This window comes from Euprymna scolopes, chromosome 18 (assembly GCF_053919585.1).
Source record: "Euprymna scolopes isolate OS-2025 chromosome 18, ASM5391958v1, whole genome shotgun sequence".
Taxonomy (NCBI): domain Eukaryota; kingdom Metazoa; phylum Mollusca; class Cephalopoda; order Sepiida; family Sepiolidae; genus Euprymna; species Euprymna scolopes.
Genome location: NC_136499.1, coordinates 87,127,353 through 87,151,640, shown reverse-complemented (window position 1 = coordinate 87,151,640; position 24,288 = coordinate 87,127,353). Strand labels below are relative to the sequence as shown.

At 35.2% G+C, this 24,288-nt stretch overlaps 1 protein-coding gene across 3 annotated transcripts in view; it reads right to left on the bottom strand.

Annotated features, from left to right (window-relative positions):
- The window catches only part of LOC145297680 (uncharacterized), a 156,498-nt gene that overhangs the window by 76,889 nt on the left and 55,321 nt on the right, over positions 1–24,288 (bottom strand). The window contains exon 1 of one of the 3 annotated variants that reach the window (XM_080143872.1): positions 2,378–2,507. The exons of 1 other annotated variant lie outside the window; for it this stretch is intronic. The gene's annotated coding sequence lies outside the window, so the exon portion shown is untranslated. Of the gene's footprint in view, positions 1–2,377; positions 2,508–24,288 lie in introns of those variants that run through there. One more of the 3 variants, XM_080143874.1, reaches the window with a different exon arrangement.

Sequence of the window (24,288 nt, the reverse complement as noted above, 5' to 3'; positions counted from 1 at the left end):
CCGTGCTTCAAACTGTCAAGTTTTTGCAAGACATACAAACATACATACATTTAAACAGACAGGTGAGATTTATATTATAGATGCCAATAAAATTATTTGCCCAATGCTACTTTTCATCAACTAGTAGCAACCACCCTGGACATTTTCAACATCTCTGCGTACCTGAAAAATTCATTGCATGTATATTTTTATTTACCCACGTTTACGTCAAGCAATATTCTCTCTCTCTTTTTTTTTTTTTTTTTTTTTTTAATAACTAAAAACTGTCATTTCTGTTTGGTTTTAAAATATTTGTATCTGCTATCCATCTTGGATCATACCTGTATCGCTTATTAACATTTTTGTGGAGATTAAAGTGTAGTATGTTCTGATTTATACCAGGTTGTCATCACCGGCATTACCCTTCTTTTGTGAGGAGTGGTGGTTTAATGCTGATTGGTTGAGGTGCCGGCGGACCTGAACAAGAATCCCCCTCCCCCTATAATTCTTACAGTATGTTTTAGTATGTAGTATAGTTTTTGAGGTTGGGGATGTTCATTCCAAAAGCCGCTCTTAACATGGAGAGATTGGGGATGTTTACCAACTGCAGAATACCGGTTGAAATTTTTTTTGGGGGGGGGTGATTCTCGTTCAGGTCTGCCAAGGTGCCCTCACTGGGAAATAATGACGGGGGCCAATTAAAAAAAATTTTGTTCTTGTCGGGAGTTACCCCCTTTTTGGGAGAGGGGGACTTAATTCCTACTGTAAAATAGCCTTGCCGCTAACTAAAAATTACACTAAAAATAGCCAGGTAGGTCACATTAAAATAGTAAGAACTCCACCCACTCAAACACACACAAAATTGTGATTTAAATCAAATCGTATTAAGTTGATTTATTTATTTTTATATATTTACAAATACAATCAGACGGCGGTTGGTAACTACCCCCCACCCCCGCTTTTTTGTTTATACTTTAAAACTATTATTATACGAACAACGTTATTCTCTAACCTGTGTTATTCTGGCAGGGAGTAAACACTTTATCGCATTATTAAAAACGTTAACAAAAACGGCCACAATAATATATAGTACAAGTTAAATGTCAATCTGTATATATTCGCATTTTTTCTTTTCTTTTTAGCGAGGGGATAGTGTAAACTACTAAAAATAATGTTAGTATGCAATATATATATGTATATTTCTTCTAAAACCGATGTAATTGTCGCGAAAGTCGGGAATTTGACGACTTATCCCCTCTCCCTCAAAATGTTTTGGCGTATTTTACTTTCGAGAACCTTGTCCAACAGTAAAACATGGATCGGAAGTTCAGACACCTTCTTAAGTAATCATATTTTTGTACACTGTTTATCAATTAAAAACGTATCGTTTTATTCCATATGTAAATATATTAATAATAATTACCAAAGTGAGAAAGTTAATGTGACCTAGGCAAGGCACAAGTTTGGTTTCTTAAAATCAATTTTGATTACGAATCGAAAAAGATTTTTTTTTTGTTCATTGCAATTTTGCAAAGAAAAATTTAAAAAAAAAAAGCGTCCGATGAGAAATGAAAACAAAATTTGCACTACGTACGAAATGACACAATAGACTTTTTATGCACAAATAAATCTTTTTTTTTTTTTCGCCTTTCAATCATGAAATGTGGACTTTAATAACATTTATCATTAAAAATCTTTTTTTTTTTTTTTTTTTTTTAATAGTGAAACTAAACAAAAACTGAGTTTTCAAAACGGTATTGAAATATTACGTTTCTTTCGATGAAATATTCTATTTCATCTTTTGGTACTTATGCAGAGAAGTTACCGTGCTGAAATAACATTATTATTTAGAAAACCATTCTTAACATGTGGAGGAACGGTATTTTATAACTATTCTGTACTTCCACCCAACAATTTAATAAAAACCATATATATATATCACGATAACTTCCCTGCATAAGCACCAATTTTTCTTGTACAGTTATCATTAAATATAAACAATATTATAGTTTTTTAATAAATAATGCGTTAAAATACAAATTTAAATTTAATTTTTTAGGTTATATTTCAACTTCAATTATCGTTGACATTTTAATCAATTTGACTTTTTAGATAAAACATTTCAACACTTCATATATTTTTCCCCTCTTCAAAAAAATATAAATTGGGAATATTTCTGTTATTTAGGACGATTTGGACAAATAAAATATTTAGGTTTTATTTATTACACCGGTATTAAAAAAAGGTTAATGTCTTTCTTTTTCAATTTTTTTAAACTCTAGCAAGATACGTTTATTGGTATTTCGTTAGATTTGCAAACGAGATTTACAACTGACCCAACGTCGTGAAACTTGCTTTATATACTTTCAATAAAAGTAGAATTAATATATTGACTTACTAGACTAAATACCTTTTGCGTTCTTTCAGCTTCATGTAAAAGAGACTAATGACCGCTGGATAGATCGCATGACAGATGTCAATAGATTAGACATTTTTCTAGAATGAGAGGTAGACACAAAAGGGCGATAACTCTCATTTGGTTAATCAAAAAAAAAAAATGGAAAGAAATCATTATTGTTAATAATATAGTAATATTGCAATTTAAACATTAATATTACGTCACTCGAGATTAAAAAAGTTCTATTCGCACATTTACAATTATTTTTACTTATAAACGGCAATGGTGTATACATGATCATCTAAATTTTATATAAATATTTGGTTCTTTGATACGACGGGGGGCACGGGGGCGTGTCGTCGTGTGCGTAAATACAGGTTTTCCTTTGCTTTGGGAACGCAAATAAAACATACTAATTAAAAAAAAAAAAAAAATTTTTTTTCACCCCAAACAAGGCATATTGCCACTTCGAACGTAAGGGCTACTATTTGAGATTGTGACTAACAGAGGTTACAAATATTCGGATTTATTAAGTTTTATTTTAAATTGCTATAACAGTGTTATAGCAATTATTGTGTTATAATAACACTGTAGCAACCCGCTATACCCGGCCGGAATAAACGACTGGCAGGAACATTTCATAGCGATCACCGCTTTGAAACGCCCACACGTATGAAAAACACATAGGAACATGACGTTGTGATGTGACCACTGTACACATGAAAGAAAAGTATGAATACAGTAAACTGGAACGTTCGAGAAAGCCTGCATATAAATATTAATCTGCTAAAATTTAAACAGTCCAGTCCAAGAAGCAGTTCCATAAATAACCGTCACCGCTGCCCGTGGTTATCATATATGCCAGACTCTGTCTATTTAGACATAAAAGAGCATCGCCAAGAATGCAACAAAACAATCAGTTTTCTATTCAATTTCTCAAGTGTGAACACGTGTTGAAAGGAACTCCGTCTCGAAGAAACGTAAAAAAACCCTTTATGATTCTATGCGTGACGCAGATAAAGATCAATAACTACTGTGGAAATTTACCACATCTAGCGAGGACTCAAAACTCATTTTGAATATTCTTATTTTAAACTACCGTTCTTATGATACAAATGAAGCGAGGTGCTCGCTAGGCAAAACAACAAACAGCTCACTTAAAATTAATTTTTCAAAAACATTAATAAGAAAACAAATATTTAGAAAAATTAATTAAAGACAAATAATCAGACTTGGCTTGTTATAAGAGGTGTAAATTTATTTGCCCTGGTGTATCACACTCGTGTTTATTTTGAGTCCGAAAAAAAAGAAGAAGAAATCCTTCCCGACTGGTCAAATGTTTTTGGCGTTAAGTTGGAAAGAAACGATAAATTAATTTTCTTTAGAAAAGCCGTTCGGGTAAGGAGCGGAGTGAATTGATAAGAAGAATGTTTTTCTTTTTTTGTGTGTGGTTTCACCATTGGAACCAGTACAGGGTGTGTTACGCACGAACGACAGAGCGTGGCAGTAGTGCGTCTTACTCCTCTGGTGTTCATGAGCAAAAAGAGAGCGAGAGACTCCTCGAATTTAGCGCCACGGCTTTTTTTGTCTTTTTTTGGAGCTCTCCGGAAACGGTGAATGTTCAATGTCACTGTCAAAATTAGTTCCGGGGTAGACGCTACATACCCCCCTACTAGACAGTATGTCGAACAAAAGAAAGTGGAAAAGTCACTGGGTATACACAGCAAATTGGTGAGGACGTTGCACTGATCTGCCTGATCTGCCGTAGAAGTTGTAATTACTGATGAATCAAAGTTTCCGTTCTGAACTGCAGTGTTTTGTGTCCGTTTGCGTGCTAGCACATCGTCATCCAGAATAGCTTTCTTCAGGCGATCAACACTGACTGAATCTCGTCTTCCATCAATGTTGATAACGAAGAACTTTGAGTAGCGTTTCAATACCTTAAAGGGACCGTAATACGGTGTTTGCAGTCGAGCTGTGCCTCCATCGTTCCGAACAAACACATGAGTCCACGATTGTATGTCTTTGGGGACGTGAGTGCGTGTGTTCTGTGTTCTCGGGGCAACGTTAAAAGGTTTCGCCAAGTATTCTCTCACGTGAGAGGTATAACTTGTTGGGTCAGGCATGCGTGTAGGAGTGGTCGGTGCGACCATTTGTCCAGGGAGAGTCAGTGTTGTTCCATAAATCATTTCGGCAGGCGTAAAGCCAATATCTGCTTTTATGGTGGATCTGATGCCTAATAGAATGAAGAGGAGGTACTCTGTCCACCTGTTAGGGTCGGAATGTGCTCTAATAGCTGCTTTCAACTGATGGTGCAGACACTCGATCATGCTGTTTGCCGCCGGGTGGTACGAGGTAGTCCTTATGTGTTTGCTTCCCAGTAGGCGAGACAACTCAGAAAAAAGATAGGAATCAAATTGTCTGCCCCTATCGGTTGTGATGGTGTGAGGCACACCATAACGCGATATCCAATGTGTAACCAGGGCTCGGGCAACAGTTTCTGCAGAAATATCTGCTATGGGGATGGCTTCAGGCCATCTAGAGAATCTGTCGATGCAAGTCAATAAGTATGTACAGTTTCTCGAATGTGGGAGTGGACCCACTAAATCTATGTGAACATGTTGAAATTGTGCCTCAGGGGTTGCGAAGGTAGCAAGGGGACTTTTAATATGCCTCTGTACTTTCGATTTCTGGCAAGGGACGCAACTCTTGGTCCATTCGCGAACGTCTCGGTTAATGGCTGTCCAGATGAAACAAAAAGTCACCAGCTTCTGCGTGGAACGAATGCCAGGATGTGACAAGCTGTGTAATTGAAAGAAGACAGCTCGCCTATGCTTAAGGGGTACATAGGGGCGTTCATGACCGTTCGAAACATCGCACCATATCGTCTCGTTGGAACAAGGTACTGGGACTTGCTTGAAAGTTAGATTTTCGGAGTGACGTAAGCGATTTAGTTCTTCATCATCCCGTTGGTCGATGGCGATCTGGTGGAGGTCGATCTCGTCAATCGCTTGAATGGCATCAATGTGCATTCTCGACTATGCATCTGCAACTACGTTCTCCTTTGTTGTGAAGGAACATAACTGGCTATACACCGGTTACAAACTGTATATATATATTGGACTGTTTGGCAGACAGCGGCAGACAAGCAGTCGCAGTAAGACGGATAGTCTTACGTGTTGATTATCAGACTTTCTTCCCCATACTTGTTACTATGTACTTCTATTTACCTTAGGCGAGCAGCCTTACGTTTCTGTATTATAAATAAACCCCATTACACATACCACTCGGTGTAACTCACGTTTGTCTTTATTTCCTAAGTATTTAGGAATATAACAATGGCGACGAAAGGATGTTCTTTCTCTTAACAGAGATAAATTACCGTACCAAGGACTGTGTACAATGCAAGGATTTTTTGGTTTTACGAAAAAAAAAAAACTACACAAGGATTTTTGACCACGTGCGTCAATGAATTTAAAAATTTTTCCTACCTAAAGTAGCGAAAAGTACGGATTTTTCTTCGTAAAGAACTCACAAGAAATTATAGAAACATGTTCAAGGTAAAGTGGAATTTATATTTATTTTGACAAGTAAAAAAAAAAAAAAAAAAAAAAAAAAATGGTCGCAAGTTGAATTCGAAACTACACTAAAGGATTACGAGTTTCGAAAGAAAAAATATAAATACAACGACTATTGTACCATTTTATGCCACGTGGGAACGGCAGCCATATATTTTTTTTTTTTTTGGAAAATTAATTGTTTGTTATTGCCTTTATATAAATAATTGGAACTATTTGTCGTGGGAAGTAAGAAATATTTTGTGTATGAACTTACGTTGTTGAAAAAAAAAAAAAAAAAAAAAAGAATTATTTTACAAAGCCTGTTGAATTACTATGGATGAACTTTGTTGAAACGTGTTGTGTCTGCATATTGCTACTAATTTACGATATACGTAAATTTACGATTTTTCTTTGGAATTATTGTGTAGAATTCGAAAAGACATTTTTGTACTAGAAGCTAACATGGAACAATTAGCAGAGTTAACTAAGGCTCTAGCCCTTAGCATCCAGGAACAGACAAAAATGACTCAACAATTTTTAGCGCAACAACAACAACAACAACAAATTCAACAACAACAGCTACAGCAACAGCTGCAACAACAACAAGAAAGAACACAAAAAACTTTAGAGGCACAACAAGAACAAACAAACATACTACAACGACAAATGTCGACACAGCAAAAGAATTTAGAAAAGCTAATTCTAACGTCGACCGGGAAGAAGACTAATTTTTCTGCCGAGGGTATTTCAAATTCACTAACGGAATTTCGTTACTCCCCGGATACTGGTGTTACTTTCCCTGCATACTACAGAAGATACGAAACAATTTTTACGAAAAGATGTTTAGACTGGACCGATGAGGAAAAAGTTACCCTGCTACTACAAAAACTGGGTACTGATGAAAACACCAAGTATGCAAATCTAATTCTACCAAAAAAACCGGAGGAGGTTTCGTTCGAGGAAACAATTAGTACCTTGTCGAAAATATTTGATAAAAGGGATAGCCTATTTCACTCTAGATACAAATGTTTGAACATTCAGAAGGCAGAAGCTGAAGACTATCTAGAATATGCTTGCACTGTGAACTGTTTATGCGAATCATTTAAATTGAATGAAATTTCCGCAGACCAATTTAAATGTTTAATCTTTGTACAAGGTCTCACAGCACCAAGGGACAAAGATATACGTTCACGGATCCTAACAATTATGGAGGCGGATCCTAACATAACATTGCAAAAAGTCACTGAAGAGTGTCAACGTCTGATTAACATAAAGAAAGACAACACTCGCATTGAAGAGAAAAATATTTTTAAGGTGCAGCAAGTAAAAAGGCAAGGGACCACAAGAAAGTCCAGGTTCCAAGAACACAGGATCCTTAAAGGATACAAAGACCCAAAGCTAAAGTGTAAATGTTGTGGTAGTTTAAGACACAACAATAAGACCTGCTGGTTTAGGAACAAAATATGTTATGAATGTGGTCTCAGAGGTCACAAGGGAACATACTGTGCCCAGAAGAAAAGACAAGGGACCGATAATGTAAATACGCTTCGCATGAATAAAGAAAAAAGCTGCGAAAGACGGAAATATGTTGATGTTCGGATAAATGGACATCTGGTTACATTGCTTCTGGATAGCGGTGCAGATATTAGTATTATAAATGAAGATATATGGAAAAGGATAGGTCGACCTGAATTAACGAAAACCAGAAAGACGGCGAGAAGTGTGTGCGGCAAAAGATTAGAGTTCAAGGGAGAATTAAAATGCAAAGTGACATTCGCTAACCAGACTCATAAATCCAAAGTGTACGTCGTACCAGGAAAGAATACATGCCTGTTTGGGGTAGATTGGATTGTCCTGTTTAATTTATGGGAGAAACCCATAAATTCGTTTTGTAACGTTTTAACTGCAGAAAAAGCAAACCAAAGGGAAGACTTCCTGAAGGATTTGAAAACTGAATTTCCCAATGTTTTTGCCGAAGGACTAGGACTCTGTATTAAGACAGAGGCAAAATTTGAATTAAAGAAAAATGCCACTCCAGTATTCAAACCTAAAAGGAATGTGCCTTTTTCAGCGATGGACGCAATCGAAAAAGAGTTGGATAGACTTCAACAACTGGAAGTCATTGAAAAAGTTAACCACACAGATTGGGCAAGTCCAACCGTGTATGTAAAGAAAAAAAATAACAGAATAAGGGTCTGTGGAGATTTTTCAACGGGTTTAAATGACTGTCTATTGGACCATAATTATCCCCTTCCATCAGCAGAAGATCTGTTCTCTAAGCTTAACGGAGGAAAAATTTTTTCTAAGATAGACCTCTCAGATGCTTACTTGCAAATTAAGATCAGCGATGAATGCTCCAAATACTTAGGCATAAATACTCATAAGGGCATTTTTAAGCTAAAGAGGCTTCCTTTTGGATTAAAGGTTGCTCCTGCTATTTTCCAGCAAATTATGGACACGATGCTGGCAGGGTTGGAATTTTCAATGGCCTACCTTGACGATATCCTAATTAAAAGTGAAAATTTGCAAGATCATAAGAAGCATGTAAAAGAAGTATTCAAAAGAATACAGGAATTTGGTTTTAAATTGAGCCCAGAAAAATGCGATTTTTTTATGAAAAAAATTAAATATCTAGGTCAAATAATCGACAAAGAGGGTCGAAGACCGGATCCACAAAGGACTGAAGCAATTGAAAAGATGCCTGCTCCAGATTCAGTGACAAAATTAAAATCGTTTTTGGGATTAGTTCAATACTATGCAATTTACATCCCTAACATACATAATTTAAGAGCTCCTCTTAACGAGTTACTGAAAAAGGGTGTTAAATGGAACTGGAATAAGGAATGTGAATCTGCTTTCCAAAATATCAAAAGATGTCTACTGTCAGACTTAGCATTGGCACATTTCAATCCAGAAAAGGAACTAATACTAGCAACGGACGCCAGTGATTACGGTGTTGGCGCTGTATTACTTCACAAGTATGAGGATGGTAGGACAAAAGCTATCGCCCATGCTTCAAGAACGTTGGTTGCAGCGGAGAAAAATTACAGCCAAATTGAAAAAGAGGCGCTGTCGATAATATTTGGAATTACAAAGTACAATCGATTTCTCCATGGACGATCTTTTATTTTGCAAACCGACCATAAACCCCTACTTACCATATTTGGATCAAAGAAAGGCATTCCCACACATACTGCGAATCGATTACAGCGATGGGCTGTAACCCTCTTAAACTATCAGTTTAAGATGGAACATGTATCCTCAAAAAAGTTAGGACACGCAGATGCATTATCACGGTTGATCCCTAAAAGAAGCGAAAGTTTCGAAGAAACGGTAATTGCTGCGCTTAAAGACGAAAGTGAATGTACAAGTTCAATGTGTAATATGATACGTGAACTTCCGGTAACTTTCGAAAAAATAAAAAAAGAGGCAGTAAATGACATTTTCATTAAGAAAATGAAAAATCAATTGGGATGGATAAAAAAAAATAAAAAGGTAGATCAAACAACGCCTTTTTCCATCTGTGAAGATGTGCTCATGTATGGTGAGAGGATCGTAATTCCACTAACGTTACAGAGGAAAATTCTGAAGGAATTTCATACAGGTCATCCGGGCATTTCGAGAATGAAATCCCTTATGAGAGGATATGTGTACTGGCCTGGTATGGACAAGGAAGTTGAAAAATGTGTCAAGACATGCAGAGGATATCAATTAGCAGCTCGAGATCCTCCAGTAAAAACGACGCCATGGCCAAAGACGGACCTACCCTGGTCACGTCTGCATATTGATTATGCGGGACCTATAAATGGTTATTTTTACTTGATTATTGTAGATTCTTTTTCAAAATGGCCAGAAATATTTAAGTTTAGACATCCAACAGCAAAAAACACTGTGAGTGCGCTTAATGAAATTTTTAGCCGTTTTGGAGTGCCAAAAACCTTAGTGAGCGATAATGGAACAGCATTTACTGCTCATGAATTCAAAGAATTCTGTGACTCACTAAATATTCTACATATGACAACACCTGTGTACCATCCACGATCGAATGGGTTGGCCGAAAAATTTGTAGATACGTTTAAAAGGGCACTTAAGAAAAATCTTACTACGGACACAGACGAACAATGTATTCAAACATTTTTAGCAATTTACAGGGTGACACCAAATCCTAATAATAATGTCAATTCTTCCCCGGCTGAGCTAATGTTTGCAAGAAAGATAAGATCTGTCTTCGATAGGCTGCTACCAGAGAAAAAGAAAGTTTTCAAAAAAGAAAACCTTAATACCAAGTGCTTCTCCCCAGGTGAAAATGTATATTTCAAAAATTTTCAAAATGGACGAAATCAGTGGGTTGAAGGTATTATCAAAAAAAGGATTGGGAGCATGGTCTATACCATCCAAGGATTAAGTTTTGTCTGCAAAAGACACAGAAATCAAATACGTCCCAGACTGTCTCCAAATGTGGAAGAGACACCAATGGAAACATTGTGCGATATTTTTGATATACCAAAACCAGCGTGTGTACCGCAAACAATGAATATTTCGCCTGAACCGACCATACGGGCTGGACAGAAACCTTTACCCCGGGTAACGCTGACCAGAAGGAAAAGCGCAAGAAAGAGAAAAGTTACCAGGAGATTAAGCCCTGACCCTAAAAGGAAGAGGTATTTAAGCTAAAATCAGGAAGATTTCAGCTTCAGGGGGAGGTGTTGTGAAGGAACATAACTGGCTATACACCGGTTACAAACTGTATATATATATTGGACTGTTTGGCAGACAGCGGCAGACAAGCAGTCGCAGTAAGACGGATAGTCTTACGTGTTGATTATCAGACTTTCTTCCCCATACTTGTTACTATGTACTTCTATTTACCTTAGGCGAGCAGCCTTACGTTTCTGTATTATAAATAAACCCCATTACACATACCACTCGGTGTAACTCACGTTTGTCTTTATTTCCTAAGTATTTAGGAATATAACATCCTTCCATCTGATATACTTGATATCCACAGTAAATTGTGATATGAAATCCAAATGGCGAGCTTCCCTGGGTGAGTGTTTTCTGGGCTTGGCAAGCAAAGCATGCGATAACGGCTTGTGATCCGTAAAAAGCGTGAAAGTGGATCCTTCCAACATGTAATGAAAGTGTTTAACTGTGCAGTATGCAGCCAAAAGTTCCCTGCTGAAAGTGCTGTATTTGGTTTCAGCGTGCTGAAGACGCCTTGAGAAAAAAGCTAGTGGTTGCCAAGTATTATCCACTAATTGTTGCAGTACACCTCCAATGCCAACGTCAGATGTATCGACGGATAAAGCTAGGGGTGCATCTGGACGGGGAAAAACCAACATTGTCGCTTCTGTTAATGCTTGCTTGACCTTATCGAAGGAACGTAATTCCGTTTCGCTTAATGTAATCGTCTCATTTTTTTGTTTTTATTTCTGAGTACGTCGGTTAATGGCTGCGCGATTTCAGCACAATGGGGCACGAAATGTCGATAGAAATTAATTAAACCGAGGAACTCTCGAAGTTTACGAAGTGAAGTGGGAGCTTGGTAATCGACTATAGATTGGACTTTCTCTGGAAGGGGACAGATACCTTCTTTGTCGATTAAATGGCCGAGAAACGAAAGTGAAAAAACTCCAAACTCGCATTTTTGGGGGTTTATAATAACGCCATAATCTGTCAATCTGTGAAATAACTGCTGCAGATGCTGTAAGTGTTCACGTTCTGATGCACTTGCCATGAGGAGATCGTCGATATATGCATAGACGAACGGTAGTCCTTGCACAACTGCGTCGATAAAGCGTTGAAAAGATTGCCCTGCATTACGTAATCCAAAGGGCATGCGTAAGAATTCGAAAAGGCCAAAAGGAGTTGTGATCGCAGTCTTAGAAACATCCTCTGGGTGTACGGGAATCTGGTTGTACGCGCGAACAAGGTCGATTTTGGAGAACACTGTTTTTCCGTGAAGCGAGTTAGAAAAGTCTTGCAGATGCGGAATAGGGTAATTGTCCGGAGTAGTGCGACTGTTAAGTGCGCGGTAATCCCCACAAGGGTGCCATTCGCCGGCTGATTTTTTTGGCACCATGTGGAGTGGCGATGACCAGTTGCTATTAGAGGGTCGAATAATGCCTAAATCCAACATGTGCTGAAATTCTTGTTTAGCCGCCCTTAAACGATCGGGTTTAAGTCTGCATGGGCGCGTGCTCACAGGCGGTCCCCTTGTTTGGATATGATGAGTGACATCGTGTTTAACTTTGTCACCGTTAAACGTAGGACGAGTTAATTCCGGGAAACCTCGCAGCAAATCTGTATACGGATCCGTGGTGTCTTTACGTATAACTGGGCTGATCTTGGTCGACCCACTGATTATGCCTTGCACGGAACGTCCAGTGTTATTATCAATGAGTTTTCCGCGTTTGACATCTACAAGGATGCCGAAATGGTGCAGAAAATCCGCCCCTAAAATCGGAACGGGTAGCTTTGCGACGATGAAGACCCAACATAGTGCGCGCTGTAATCCAAGATTTAATGTTATCGATGTCTCTCCGTAAGTAGGAATGGAGGAGTGATTCACTGTGTGTAGAAATAAGTTTGATTGAGGACGATTCTCTTTCACGAACTTCTTAGGGATGATACTGACTTCCGCACCGGTATCAACGAGAAATCGTATACCAGTGGTTCTATCAGTCACGTACAGGGTGCGACGAATGTTGTTCTTGCCAGGAGTGTCTGCCGCTGGCCTTGGCATTTCCTGAGAGATGTTTCTTCGTATATGAACATGGCTGGTGGCATCGGTAAGCTCTTTCACCAAAACGCGCGTGGTACTTGCAGAGCCCACCGCTGTTCTGAGTGCTGCTAAATCGCCGGGGACGGACTCGCTCAGTGGGGTGCTTATGCATTTTTGGTTTGAGCTCGAGGCCACGTAACTGTTCACTCAGGTCGTGAATCATTTGAGCCTGTCGCTCTAGTTCCTCGCGTATATCCGTGGAGGGGTTTGCGATGTTAGGCAGGGCATCGTTAGAGCAGTGCATGTAAACTGGGGCTATGGAAATGGTCACGTCCATAATTTTGTCGGCTAGGTCCACTAGCTCCTCAATGGTTGTGGAGTCCTTCGAAGAGGCGAGTATCATTTGAATACTCGATGGCAGTCTATTGACGAAAAGTTGTTTAAGTATGTCCGGCGGTAGTGAGTTCTCACCCATCAACAGCTTCATACGTCTGAGTAACTGAGACGGTTTCTGATCTCCGAGTTCTTCTTCTACGAGAAGTTGACGAAGGCGTTTCTGCTGTGAATCGGTTGTCCTACGAATCAATTCCGATTTGAAATAATCGTAGCTGATCGATCCAGTGGGTGACATGATCAGGTCGCGAACCTCCGTCATTACTTCATGCGTTAATGCGGCCACCACGTGGTTGAATTTCGTCACATCGCTCAGGATCCTTTGCGTGTAGAACTGGGCCTCTACGTGTGCGAACCATAATGTTGGATCATGCGTCCAAAAAGGAGGAATCCTCAAAATAGCCTGAGTAGCCGTCGTTGAAGGAAGCGCCTCACTGTCCATCGTGGGGAACGCGTTGAAGAGAACGATGATCGCAGAAAATCTCCGTGAGATCCTTTACGCCTAGAAAAACCGATGTGCCGCTAAGGTCAACATGTATGTCATTCGGCGTGCGCGTGGTCGCTGAGAAATTTCCCTTGTGTGATTACAGGTAATTCTTCCTTATTGATAATATCCACAATTCCTTGCGTGTTCTGCCAAAGTCTGACGAAAAAAAAAAAAAAAGGGGTCACCAGTGAAGCAAGGTGCTCGCTGGGCAAAACAACAAACAGCTCACTTAAAATTAATTTTTCAAAAACATTAATAAGAAAACAAATATTTAGAAAAATTAATTAAAAACAAATAATCAGACTTGGCTTGTTATAAGAGGTGTAAATTTATTTGCCCTGGTGTATCACACTCGTGTTTATTTTGAGTCCGAAAAAAAAGAAGAAGAAATCCTTCCCGACTGGTCAAATGTTTTTGGCGTTAAGTTGGAAAGAAACGATAAATTAATTTTCTTTAGAAAAGCCATTCGGGTAAGGAGCGGAGTGAATTGATAAGAAGAATGTTTTTCTTTTTTTGTGTGTGGTTTCACTATTGGAACCGGCACAGGGTGTGTCATGCACGAGCGACAGAGCGTGGCAGTAATGCGTCTTACTCCTCTGGTGTTCATGAGCAAAAAGAGAGCGAGAGACTCCTCGAATTTAGCGCCACTGCTTTTTTGTCTTTTTTTGGAGCTCTCCGGAAACAGTGAATGTTCAATGTCACTGTCAAAATTAGTTCCGGGGTAGACGTTACACAAACACACCCGTATTTGCTAATATGATTTATGGACTGTTTCTCTCAAAAATAGTCACATGGACTTTAAGCTCTCATACGGCACTCTTATCATAAAAAAAAATCAGTAATTTCATGCCTCATGCCATACTTAAGAAATCCTCACTTCATTATGAACATTCAACACAAGTAAACACTTATGTTGGAACAATATAAATTAATATTCCTAACATGTAAATAAATGTTGTTTATTTCATATTAATAAAGCAATTTCGTGTTATTTGTGGAGTGCCACCTTTTCTGGAATTTATTTCTTTTATCTTTTTATGTGAGGGTGTAAGTTGGTAAACCTGACTGCAACTGTCTCCACAATTGGGGAACCCTGCCTTGCACATATCTACAACACATAATTGATAGAGATCTTTTCAAAGCAGCAGTGACAAGAATACAAATTAGCAGCAGTAGCAGCATCAAAAAGTAGCAGCAGTATCAGAAACGTAATCAGCAAGAGAAGCCAATTGGTTAAATACTCAAAGCTTGATTGGTTATCAAGATCCAACTTTAACCAATCAGAAAACAGTCACCGTGGAGCCGGGCACCTGTCAAATTTTTAAATATAAGGCAGAGCCCAAACTTACCCAGTGGGAGGCTCGAAGAAGCAGCAACATTTGCCAAACAAATCCTTGTTAGTCAAAATCACAACTCAGATACAACCCAAATTAATGCTGCCCATTGGGCCAACATCTCTGATTTAACACAATATTTCAGGAAAATATTTTTCATCCAGAAACTCAGTGAGATTCACTATTAACATTTGAAACTAAAAAAGTGTTATCTTCATGGACAAATGAATGGATAACTCTGACCAAAATATTTCCGGGGCTTCAATGAGCAGCAATGAGCAACTAACTTAAAAACATTTGGATTTGCACAAGGTGTTAGCTTCATCACAATTGATAACCCCAACAAACCAATATTTTATTTTCTCACCTGAGGAGAGATGAATCTCCCTATTACAGACCGCACAATATTATCACAAAGATCTCCTGCCAAACAGAAATATTTCCCTGAGCATTGTGGTTAAATTATGCTTAATATTATCACAAAAGGGCCTTTCTCTTATAATCTTTTCATCATTAAATTGATGTTAACTTTCTTTTAATTTTGAGCTATATAAAATGATTGAACAATAATCAATTAAAAGTTCATCCTGTGTTTCTATGTTTCTTTTTCACTGTCATATGCTTATTTGCAATATAACACAGAGGAGTGTGAATAGTTAGGCAGCAAGATGTTTGTTCACATTACATTTAAACTATGTAATTCAACTTCTGTCTAACATCAGTTTATAATGGAGAACACCAAAAAGAACTTACATCCCATGTTGGAAGATGATTAAAGAGAAAGTGCCCAAGAAGTGTGTGTGTGTGCGAGGGGGGTGCATTCTAGCTGTTAAAATATGCCAGAGAATCTGGTCAATATTTCTGGGTAGAAGTGCTTCAGGCGATTAGCAATAAATTAACTGCTTCTTAAAGAGTAAAGCCTGGAAAGGCAGACTTCCTAGAACTGCACAAAATTATACCACAGCCTGAGAGATGCAAGGTGATCATCAACTAAAAAATGACCCAGACTCTGTTGAACTGATTGTGGAAGATGTATCCTTGATTAGTATGAACCAAACGCACTTAGGCTGTGTCAGGTAATGATTCAAGTTGTGAAAAGTAGGGTTAAAGGAAGAAAAGACAGGCCTCTTTCACTCCCTAGAAAGAGAATATAATCGAAGCTTTACTGAATCCACCTTAATCATTACTAAGTTATCTATAAAAAAAAATAATTTACTATCATGAACTGACCCTGACACTGTTCAAAAAGAAACTTGACAAAATCATACTTAAATATGCAACTGCACATGAAAGGGCTAAAAGTAAACCCAAAACTAATAGTGGAATATTGAAAACAGCTCAGCCAGCCTCTCATTTTTAAGAAAGAAACAGAATTGATTCTTGTTGGGTTCCAGTATAATGGTGAACTATCAGAAAGTCTTACTTAATATCTACCAACAAACCATAGTTGTCTGTTCAGAAAGTGAACAATAAGTTTAGCAAGCATGAGTTATATTTCCTCTCAGACAGGCAGCCATGTTGAGATAGAATCACAAGGGTTCAAACTGCAGTTGTACACAGGTCGCATCTTGGTTGCAGCTCTCTTCAGGACAGGCTGATAAGAAATCCAAATGTGATTTTAAAAAGGAAGATATAGCAGGAAGTGTTAATTGTGGCAGTCTTTGCTAATGTTGTTGTCACATTATGATAAAAAGATACTCAGCAATAAGCACTCACAAATTACAATTCAATAAATCAGCTCCAAAAATTAACCTAAAGATGTCATCTAAATTGCACAATTAACTAGAAAAAATATGATAACCAGTGTAAAAAGTATATCATATTATGAGCTTTATTATTATTCCTATAAAAAAATACATAAGTTTGTAAACTTATAAAAAGACAATTGCATCTTTCATTTCCAAGAAGAAAATAGAAAGATGGCTAGTTATCTATGAAGTGAACACCAGATTATTTCCTTTATCTGATTGGGTGATCCTCACTTTATAACATCAGTATACAAGAAAATCTCATCTAACTTACAGGAAGCCATAAAGATCTCTTTGATAATGTCATCTTGTTCCTGTTGAAGAAATGCCCTCAAATAAACTTGATAGATTGCTTGCTTCTCTAAGTTTTTAACCACATGGTTCGACATTGTAAGTTTGATACAACCTGGGCTAGTTTATCATCATCCTAAGGCAACTATATGTTATATTTAGAGTCATGTACAATAGATTCTAGAAATTGTTTTCTCATAATCATAATCTGAAAAACTTCCTGCTAAAGGAGACATCGAAATTCAATGTTGAACATTTATTTAACTTCTTGCTTAACTTGACTGTAAAGAAAGAGATCTATCATGGTTTGCCAGCTAACCACTCCCATGTTCATAAACAAAAGCATGCTTTCAGCTGAAATATGACACTTCCGAAAATACGTCACAAGCATGTGTGTTAAAAATAGCAACAAGCGTTTTCAAACAACAAAAAGAAAACAAAAAACTTCATCTTGCACAAACTAAACAAAAACAAAGGACTATTATTTTGAACCTAGATTAAAATAAATACAGTTAATAAGTACCAAAGATACTTTTAACTGTAAGTAATACGGTCTGAAATTAATTATAGTCATTCATTGTTTAGCAATATCATCACCGGTTGTAGAGCCTGTACCACAAACGTCTCTCCATACATAAATATATTGATTTTATTTATGACTAGAACAATCAAAAGTAAAGAGTTAATAAAAGGTCAAATTTTCTAGACAAAGAAAGTGTTGTTTTGTCTGTAAGTGTGTGAGTCTTGTGTGCAGGACTTGGTCATAAGAATGTATATATAAACTGTTTCTATGTTTAGTTCATAACTATGTCTTTTGTTGCTATCCAAGAATCTATGAGTTAGTAGCCAAAACCAGATTTAGTTTACTTGCAAGGAGTCTGTGCAATTGTGTTGTAACTGACAAGAGTTTGTGTGGAAAGGTGAGTCTATAAGTGCTAAATGTGTTCATACACGACTGATGTTTACACCTCAACATTCAAAATGAAAATGATTAAACTAATTTCTGCACAGATTTGAGCAGGCATCCACCTGAATTAATAAAACTAAATAATTATATTTTGAACCAATATGAAGATTTTCTGAATTTATTCAAACTGGCTTTTCTGGAGCCACCCCAATCATATAAAAAGCCAGATTTTTCTTCAATAAACTTGTTGAGCCAAAGCCCATGAACTGGTATCCACTCGGCGCCCCCTTGTCGTTAATGAAGCCAGACACACAACATTTAACCCTTTCATTATCGATTACTAATGTGTATAAACTTACTCATTGAAATATTTTTAACCTTTCTCATTGAACTTTCTTTCTAATATGAAAACAAATGAACATTTACTCTTATTAACAACTTTTAATGAAATATAGTTTGTATAATTGAGTGGAGAAGTTTTGATTACAATTTTCAGATCTGTGTAAACACGGCCCTTAATTATCGAGTCTGATGTCTGATCTCAGCTAATGAATTCCTCTTGTTTGGCAATGACTCACGAAATATTCACAAACATTCTATGTTTTTCCTATTGTTGTAATTTTCCATTTTAAACATATAAAAAAATCTCTTTTGTGAATGTGTGCTTCTGAATTGATTATTTTGTTTGCTTTATCATATCATATGTCTCTCGGTTTCTCACATTTAATTATAAACCTAAAAATCTTTTTCACTGAAAATATTTCTATAAAATCGGCTTATCCAAAAAATACATTGCCCAAATTTGAATCCTTAAAGCAATCCTCCAAAGTTGGTAACTCTCTAAAATTGGAACTCCCAAAAGTTCTCAATTATGGAGCTAATATTAGCAGGTAATGCACTCCTAGAATGACTTTTTTGATTAGTTAAAATTCGGTTTTGGTAATAAACCAAGATTGACCAATCAGTATTAAATATTTCAACCAAGAAAAATCGAAGATTTTACAGAGATTGTTTTTCTAATGCTGGTTTTGTTGTTGCTTACTTTCGCTTCCCTTGTCTTGGTTCTTTAATGTTCACATTCCATGCTTCTAACAATGAAGGAAGAATTGACATTTTCTGACACTTATCGTTGGCTAGTTTTTAACCTTAAAATGGTAAACTGTTGGAACAAACTTCAACACATCCATTATACGAATTCAGTAAACAATTAGTAGAAACAGTTTTGCCATTTCTACTAATGATTATGCATACAATAAATGACAGATTACACAAAAATCCCCAATTCAGAGAAGAACTTTTCAACTTTGACAAGGTAGTGGATGTTTTACAGTGAAGGAGAATATGCCTTTTTCAGATGAGAATTCGGAAGAAGATAAAGGAAGTGTCAAAATCAACTGGTAAAAAGAGCTGAGTTAAGTTTTCCAGTTTCTTATAAATTAATGAGCTAAAATTAATGAGCTAACCAATTTGTTTCTACTTTCTTTGAATTTATCAAATTTTATTCATTGCATTCAGTATTTTTAATCATCACTCAACTAACAACAATCTAGCCATCTCATTAACCCTTATTCTAATCATAAAGTTGCAAACAATGTAACAAACAAGATAACAGGATCTACTGAGTGTTTTAAGTATACAAGACACTCCAAGTTTTGTATTCTCATGCTGAGAAGATGAGACACAAGGTTGGAAGGTAGGAATTGAAACCAGTACCAATATTTTAAAATGATTAATATAATACCATTTTATCTTGTGACACTAATTCTGGCATCATGGAATTTAAATTATCAGCATCTTTTCTGGAACAATGCATGACCATTCTTTTGGTGTCTGACTTCATGTGCCTGTTTCTCTGCTATTTTTGGAAATTCTCTTCTTTTCTTCAGCTTTCTTGTTTATTTGTTTTTTTCATGTTAAGATGAAGAATCGAAAACATTTGTGATACTTACATTAATTTTTTTTTTTAACACAAAAATATCAATAGAAAAATTGAAAAAATAAAAAAGGTATTATTAAATTGAAAAAATCTGTTACTTTTTACAATGTTTACTTAAATGAAATAATGCTGTATAAACACACACACACACACACACACACACACACACACACACACACACACACACACACATACACACACACACACACACACACACACACACACACACATAAATTCCCTTAATTCTCATGGCAATTATTAGTAGCCCAGAGGTAACACTTGATGGAGTTAGAGGTGGTTTCATGGCTGGGTTTGAATCTCCCAACAAGTAGGAATTATCACTTTCTGTACTGATGCTTGCAAAAGAAACACTAGAGTCTGTAAGTATAAAAATATAATGATTATTTATATTAAAGCTCTTTAAAGCAGTATTAAAGTTGAGCACTGTCTGGGAAATATAAACTAAAAAGCAATCAATTAGTATTCATGCAACGTTCATGGCTTTGCTTGTTTAGAACACTCTTGATTGTTTACTGCATGCATTCGAATTTGGAGTTTATAGGTTGTTAAATTCCCTTAATTCTCATGGCAATTATTAATAGCCATGAGGTAACGGCTTGGTAAATCAAGTCAGAGGTGGCTTTGTGATTGGGTTTGAATCTCCCAGCTGGTAGGAATTGTCACTTCCTGCTCTGATGATTGCAAAAGCATGAAACACTAGCGTCTGTAGGTATAAAAAATAATTATATATATATATATATATATATATATATATATATATATATATATATATATATATATATATATACAAATTAATTTAACAAAGAATTTTATTAAATTATTGATAAAAACTTTCCTAAAGGGACCAACTTGGGAAAAAATTATAAACCGAAACACTGTAAAGTTATCATTCTTTACAACTACTAACTTAATCAAAACTATAATAAGTTCTAACAGTACAATAATAGATAAGGAAATTAAGGAGGGCGGTTATTTAACAAATCCAAATACTGAAGACAAATCACTTTGTAACTGTAGAAATATTAACGAATGTCCTTTGGAAGGTAAATATCTCATTTTTAATATAGTATATAAATGTGAAGTCATCGATAATAATAGAATCAGAACATATAAAGGATCTGCAGATGCCAATTCAAGGACAGATTCAGTAACCATATAGCATCATTTAAGATACCTATTGTAAGTAATAAGAAAACATATTATTAGCAAAATAAGTAAGGGAACTAAGAAAAAATAACATTGAATACAAATTGAAATGGTTTATACTAGGAAGTGCTAGTAAATACTCACCAGATAAGTCTGGGCACTCTAGAATCATATTAGATAATACTATCTAAAGAAAGTCTACTAAACAAATAACAGGATATAGTTCAAAATTGTTTGCATAGATATAGGTATATCCTGTCTCGATTAAAACCTGATTAGATTGAAAAGTGTAAAATGACTTCTCGTATATTTTAAGAAAAAAAGGAATGGTCTGGAAGTTGAAATATTAAATTAGAATAACTCAAATAAATATCCCAAATGTAATAATAGCATGCTTGACATTAAATCTTTAATTGTAACGGTATATATCTATTTAATAAATTGGAAAGTAATGGATGGTAAATGAGTAATGTATTTAACAATAAATATAGGTAGAAATTTGATATACTTAGGTTCAGTGAATGACATTAGTCAAGATATATTTGTTTGAAGCTAATTATGATTCTCATTGAAGTATTTATACCTGATACTCATAGGTTGAATGTAATAAATATAACTTATAATAACTTATATTACAAAAATGGAATGGTGTAGGTAGTGGTGAAAAATTAAGTTAGAATGACCCAAATAAATAACCTAAATATAATAATAACATGGTTGGTATTGAATCGTTAGATGTAACCGTATTTGATGAATTAGAAAAAGTAATTTATAGTAAATAAGAAGTGTATTTAAAAACAAATACAAGTATGGACTTGATTTATTTAAGTGGAGTAAATTGTATTAGTCAATTTATAATTGTTTGAAGTTAATTATTAATTTTGATTTAAGTATTTGTACCTGATAATTATAGGTTGAAAATAATAGTTTTTAAAGTCATACTTAAAATAATTAACAAAAACACAAATATAAATATATAATAGCTCACATGTGAAGAGGTTTAATCGTTCCTTTTTATAAAATCAATAGAAAAACTAAGAAATAGAAAATTCAGTAGGGTGAGTTCAAATATATGTTAGTAGGATACAAGTAAATAATCCAAATATAATAGCAGCATAATTGATATTCACTCTCTAGTTATAACGGCATACATTCATAAAACAAATTTAAATAAGTAACTTTATTAAAAATTGAGTAGAGTATTTAAAAATACACATAAGGATAAATTTTTGAATATACGAGTTCAATAGATTATTTTAGGCAAAATATATTTGTTTGAAGTTAATTGCAATTTCTTAATTTAAGTAGATATACCAGGTGATTACTGAGTTGAATATAATAAATTTTTAAGATTATACTTGTAATTAATAAAAACATGTATATAAATATATATTAGTTTACATTGAAATTAATTTAAAATATCCTGGTTTAAATAAATGAATACACAAAAATAAAAAGTGAATATAAAAAGAGGGTGAAGTTAAAAAAAATTAAATTAGAGTAATAAATGTAATTTAATTAGTACAGTTAAAATTCATAAAATATAATTTATCAATAAAATCATTATACTATGTAAGGGAGATAATACAGTATACTTTTAAAGTTGAATAGTGTCCCTTACATGAAAAAGAAAAACAAACGTGATGAAAAATGAAGAAATATTAATGAAAATAAAAGGCTAATTAATTCTAACTAAATTGTATCAATTAATAAAAATCTGTTTAAACGTATACATAATAAAAATATTTATTAAGTGTAATAATAAGATTAAGGCAGAACATATATTTAGATTATACAAAATAAGTTAAACAGTGTAAACAAATTCTACGAATTAAAAATTAGTTTTGTATAAAAAAAACCCACTAAATACACTAAATAAATAAATTAAAAAAGTATTACATGCGATATTTTTAGTGTTAATTATAACAATATGACCACATTATATTAATACGTTGGTAAAACGCGAATGGCTGCATAAAATCAAAGCTGGTGTAAATATCATAAAATACAATTGCAGCTACTCTTCAGATTTTTTCAGATTTATGTAATCATGCCCATATTTTTTTATTTTATTTTATTTTTAAGTTAATGAGTTCTTATTCTTCTGATGAGTCAGGGCAGAAAATGTTAAAAAATTGACATAATATATAATTGTTTCTGCGCTATAAAACAGATGCTGTGAGAAATTGAAAAATTTGACATGCTAAAAGAAATAAATGGTAAGATGAACAACATCTTCAAATTTGGAAGATAGACGTTTTGTCATTTATTTGTATACTAGCAGGGCTACCCGGCGTTGCTCGGGACCGTATAAACAATGAAAAAACAAAAGCAGATATTGAACATATGTTTTATTCTTAGGGGAGAGGAATCTTTCATCTCAAGTTTTAGCGTTACAAACAAACATTTGTCTTTTATATATATAGATAAGGACAGGTTTTTTTTGGGCCCCCCCTCGAAGATAACTGATCAGTTGACCAACTTCTAGTGAGCCGTTTGACGTGAAATTTCGATATTTGTCATCCGGGTGATGGGGCTTCGATATGATACCAAATTTGTCAAGTTTGGTTCCGTCTTTCAAAAGTTTTAGCGTTACAAACAAACATACATACATACACACAGACGTTTGGCTTTTATATATATAGATGCTCTGTGATTATATTTAACATACATCGAGCTTTATAAATAAAAGGATTCATATAAATAACGGGTGAAATATAATTGAATAAGCATATTTTTCCCATGAACATATATATCCTTGCTGACATTTTCGTTGGGTTTTATGAATTAAAACTTTTTAAATCACCACATAACACACCTGCTTTATATTTTCGTTATGTGGATGATATGTTTGCAGCTTTTCCTTCTCAGGACCTTGCTTTTGAATTCTTCAAACATCTCAATTTCTTACATCATAATCTCTTTTATTTATCTTTCACTATGGAGATGGAAAAGGACAATTTTCTTCCGGATCTCAACGTTTTAGTTGAAAGGTCCAGAGGCGGTTTTCTTATCTCTATATATAGAAAAACAACCTTTACAGGTTTATATACTAAATGGTGTTCATTGACACCCCAAACCACCAAGTTGACGTTGATTAAAACATTAGTATATAGGGCTTTGGTTGTTTGTTCCCTTTGTTGACTAGATGCTAAAAGTCCTACAATGAAAGAAATCCTGGTTGATAACAGCTATCCCGATTTATTATTAATTAACCAATTTAATAAAGATTAACCAATTTAATAAAGATATAATCTTTGGCCCTTCTAAATGTCCTATATATCTTAAGTTGCTGTAGGTTGGATAAAAATGTGTCCCTAATTGTTTTCCGTCTGTTCTACCTTGTGTGATTTTTAATATGAAA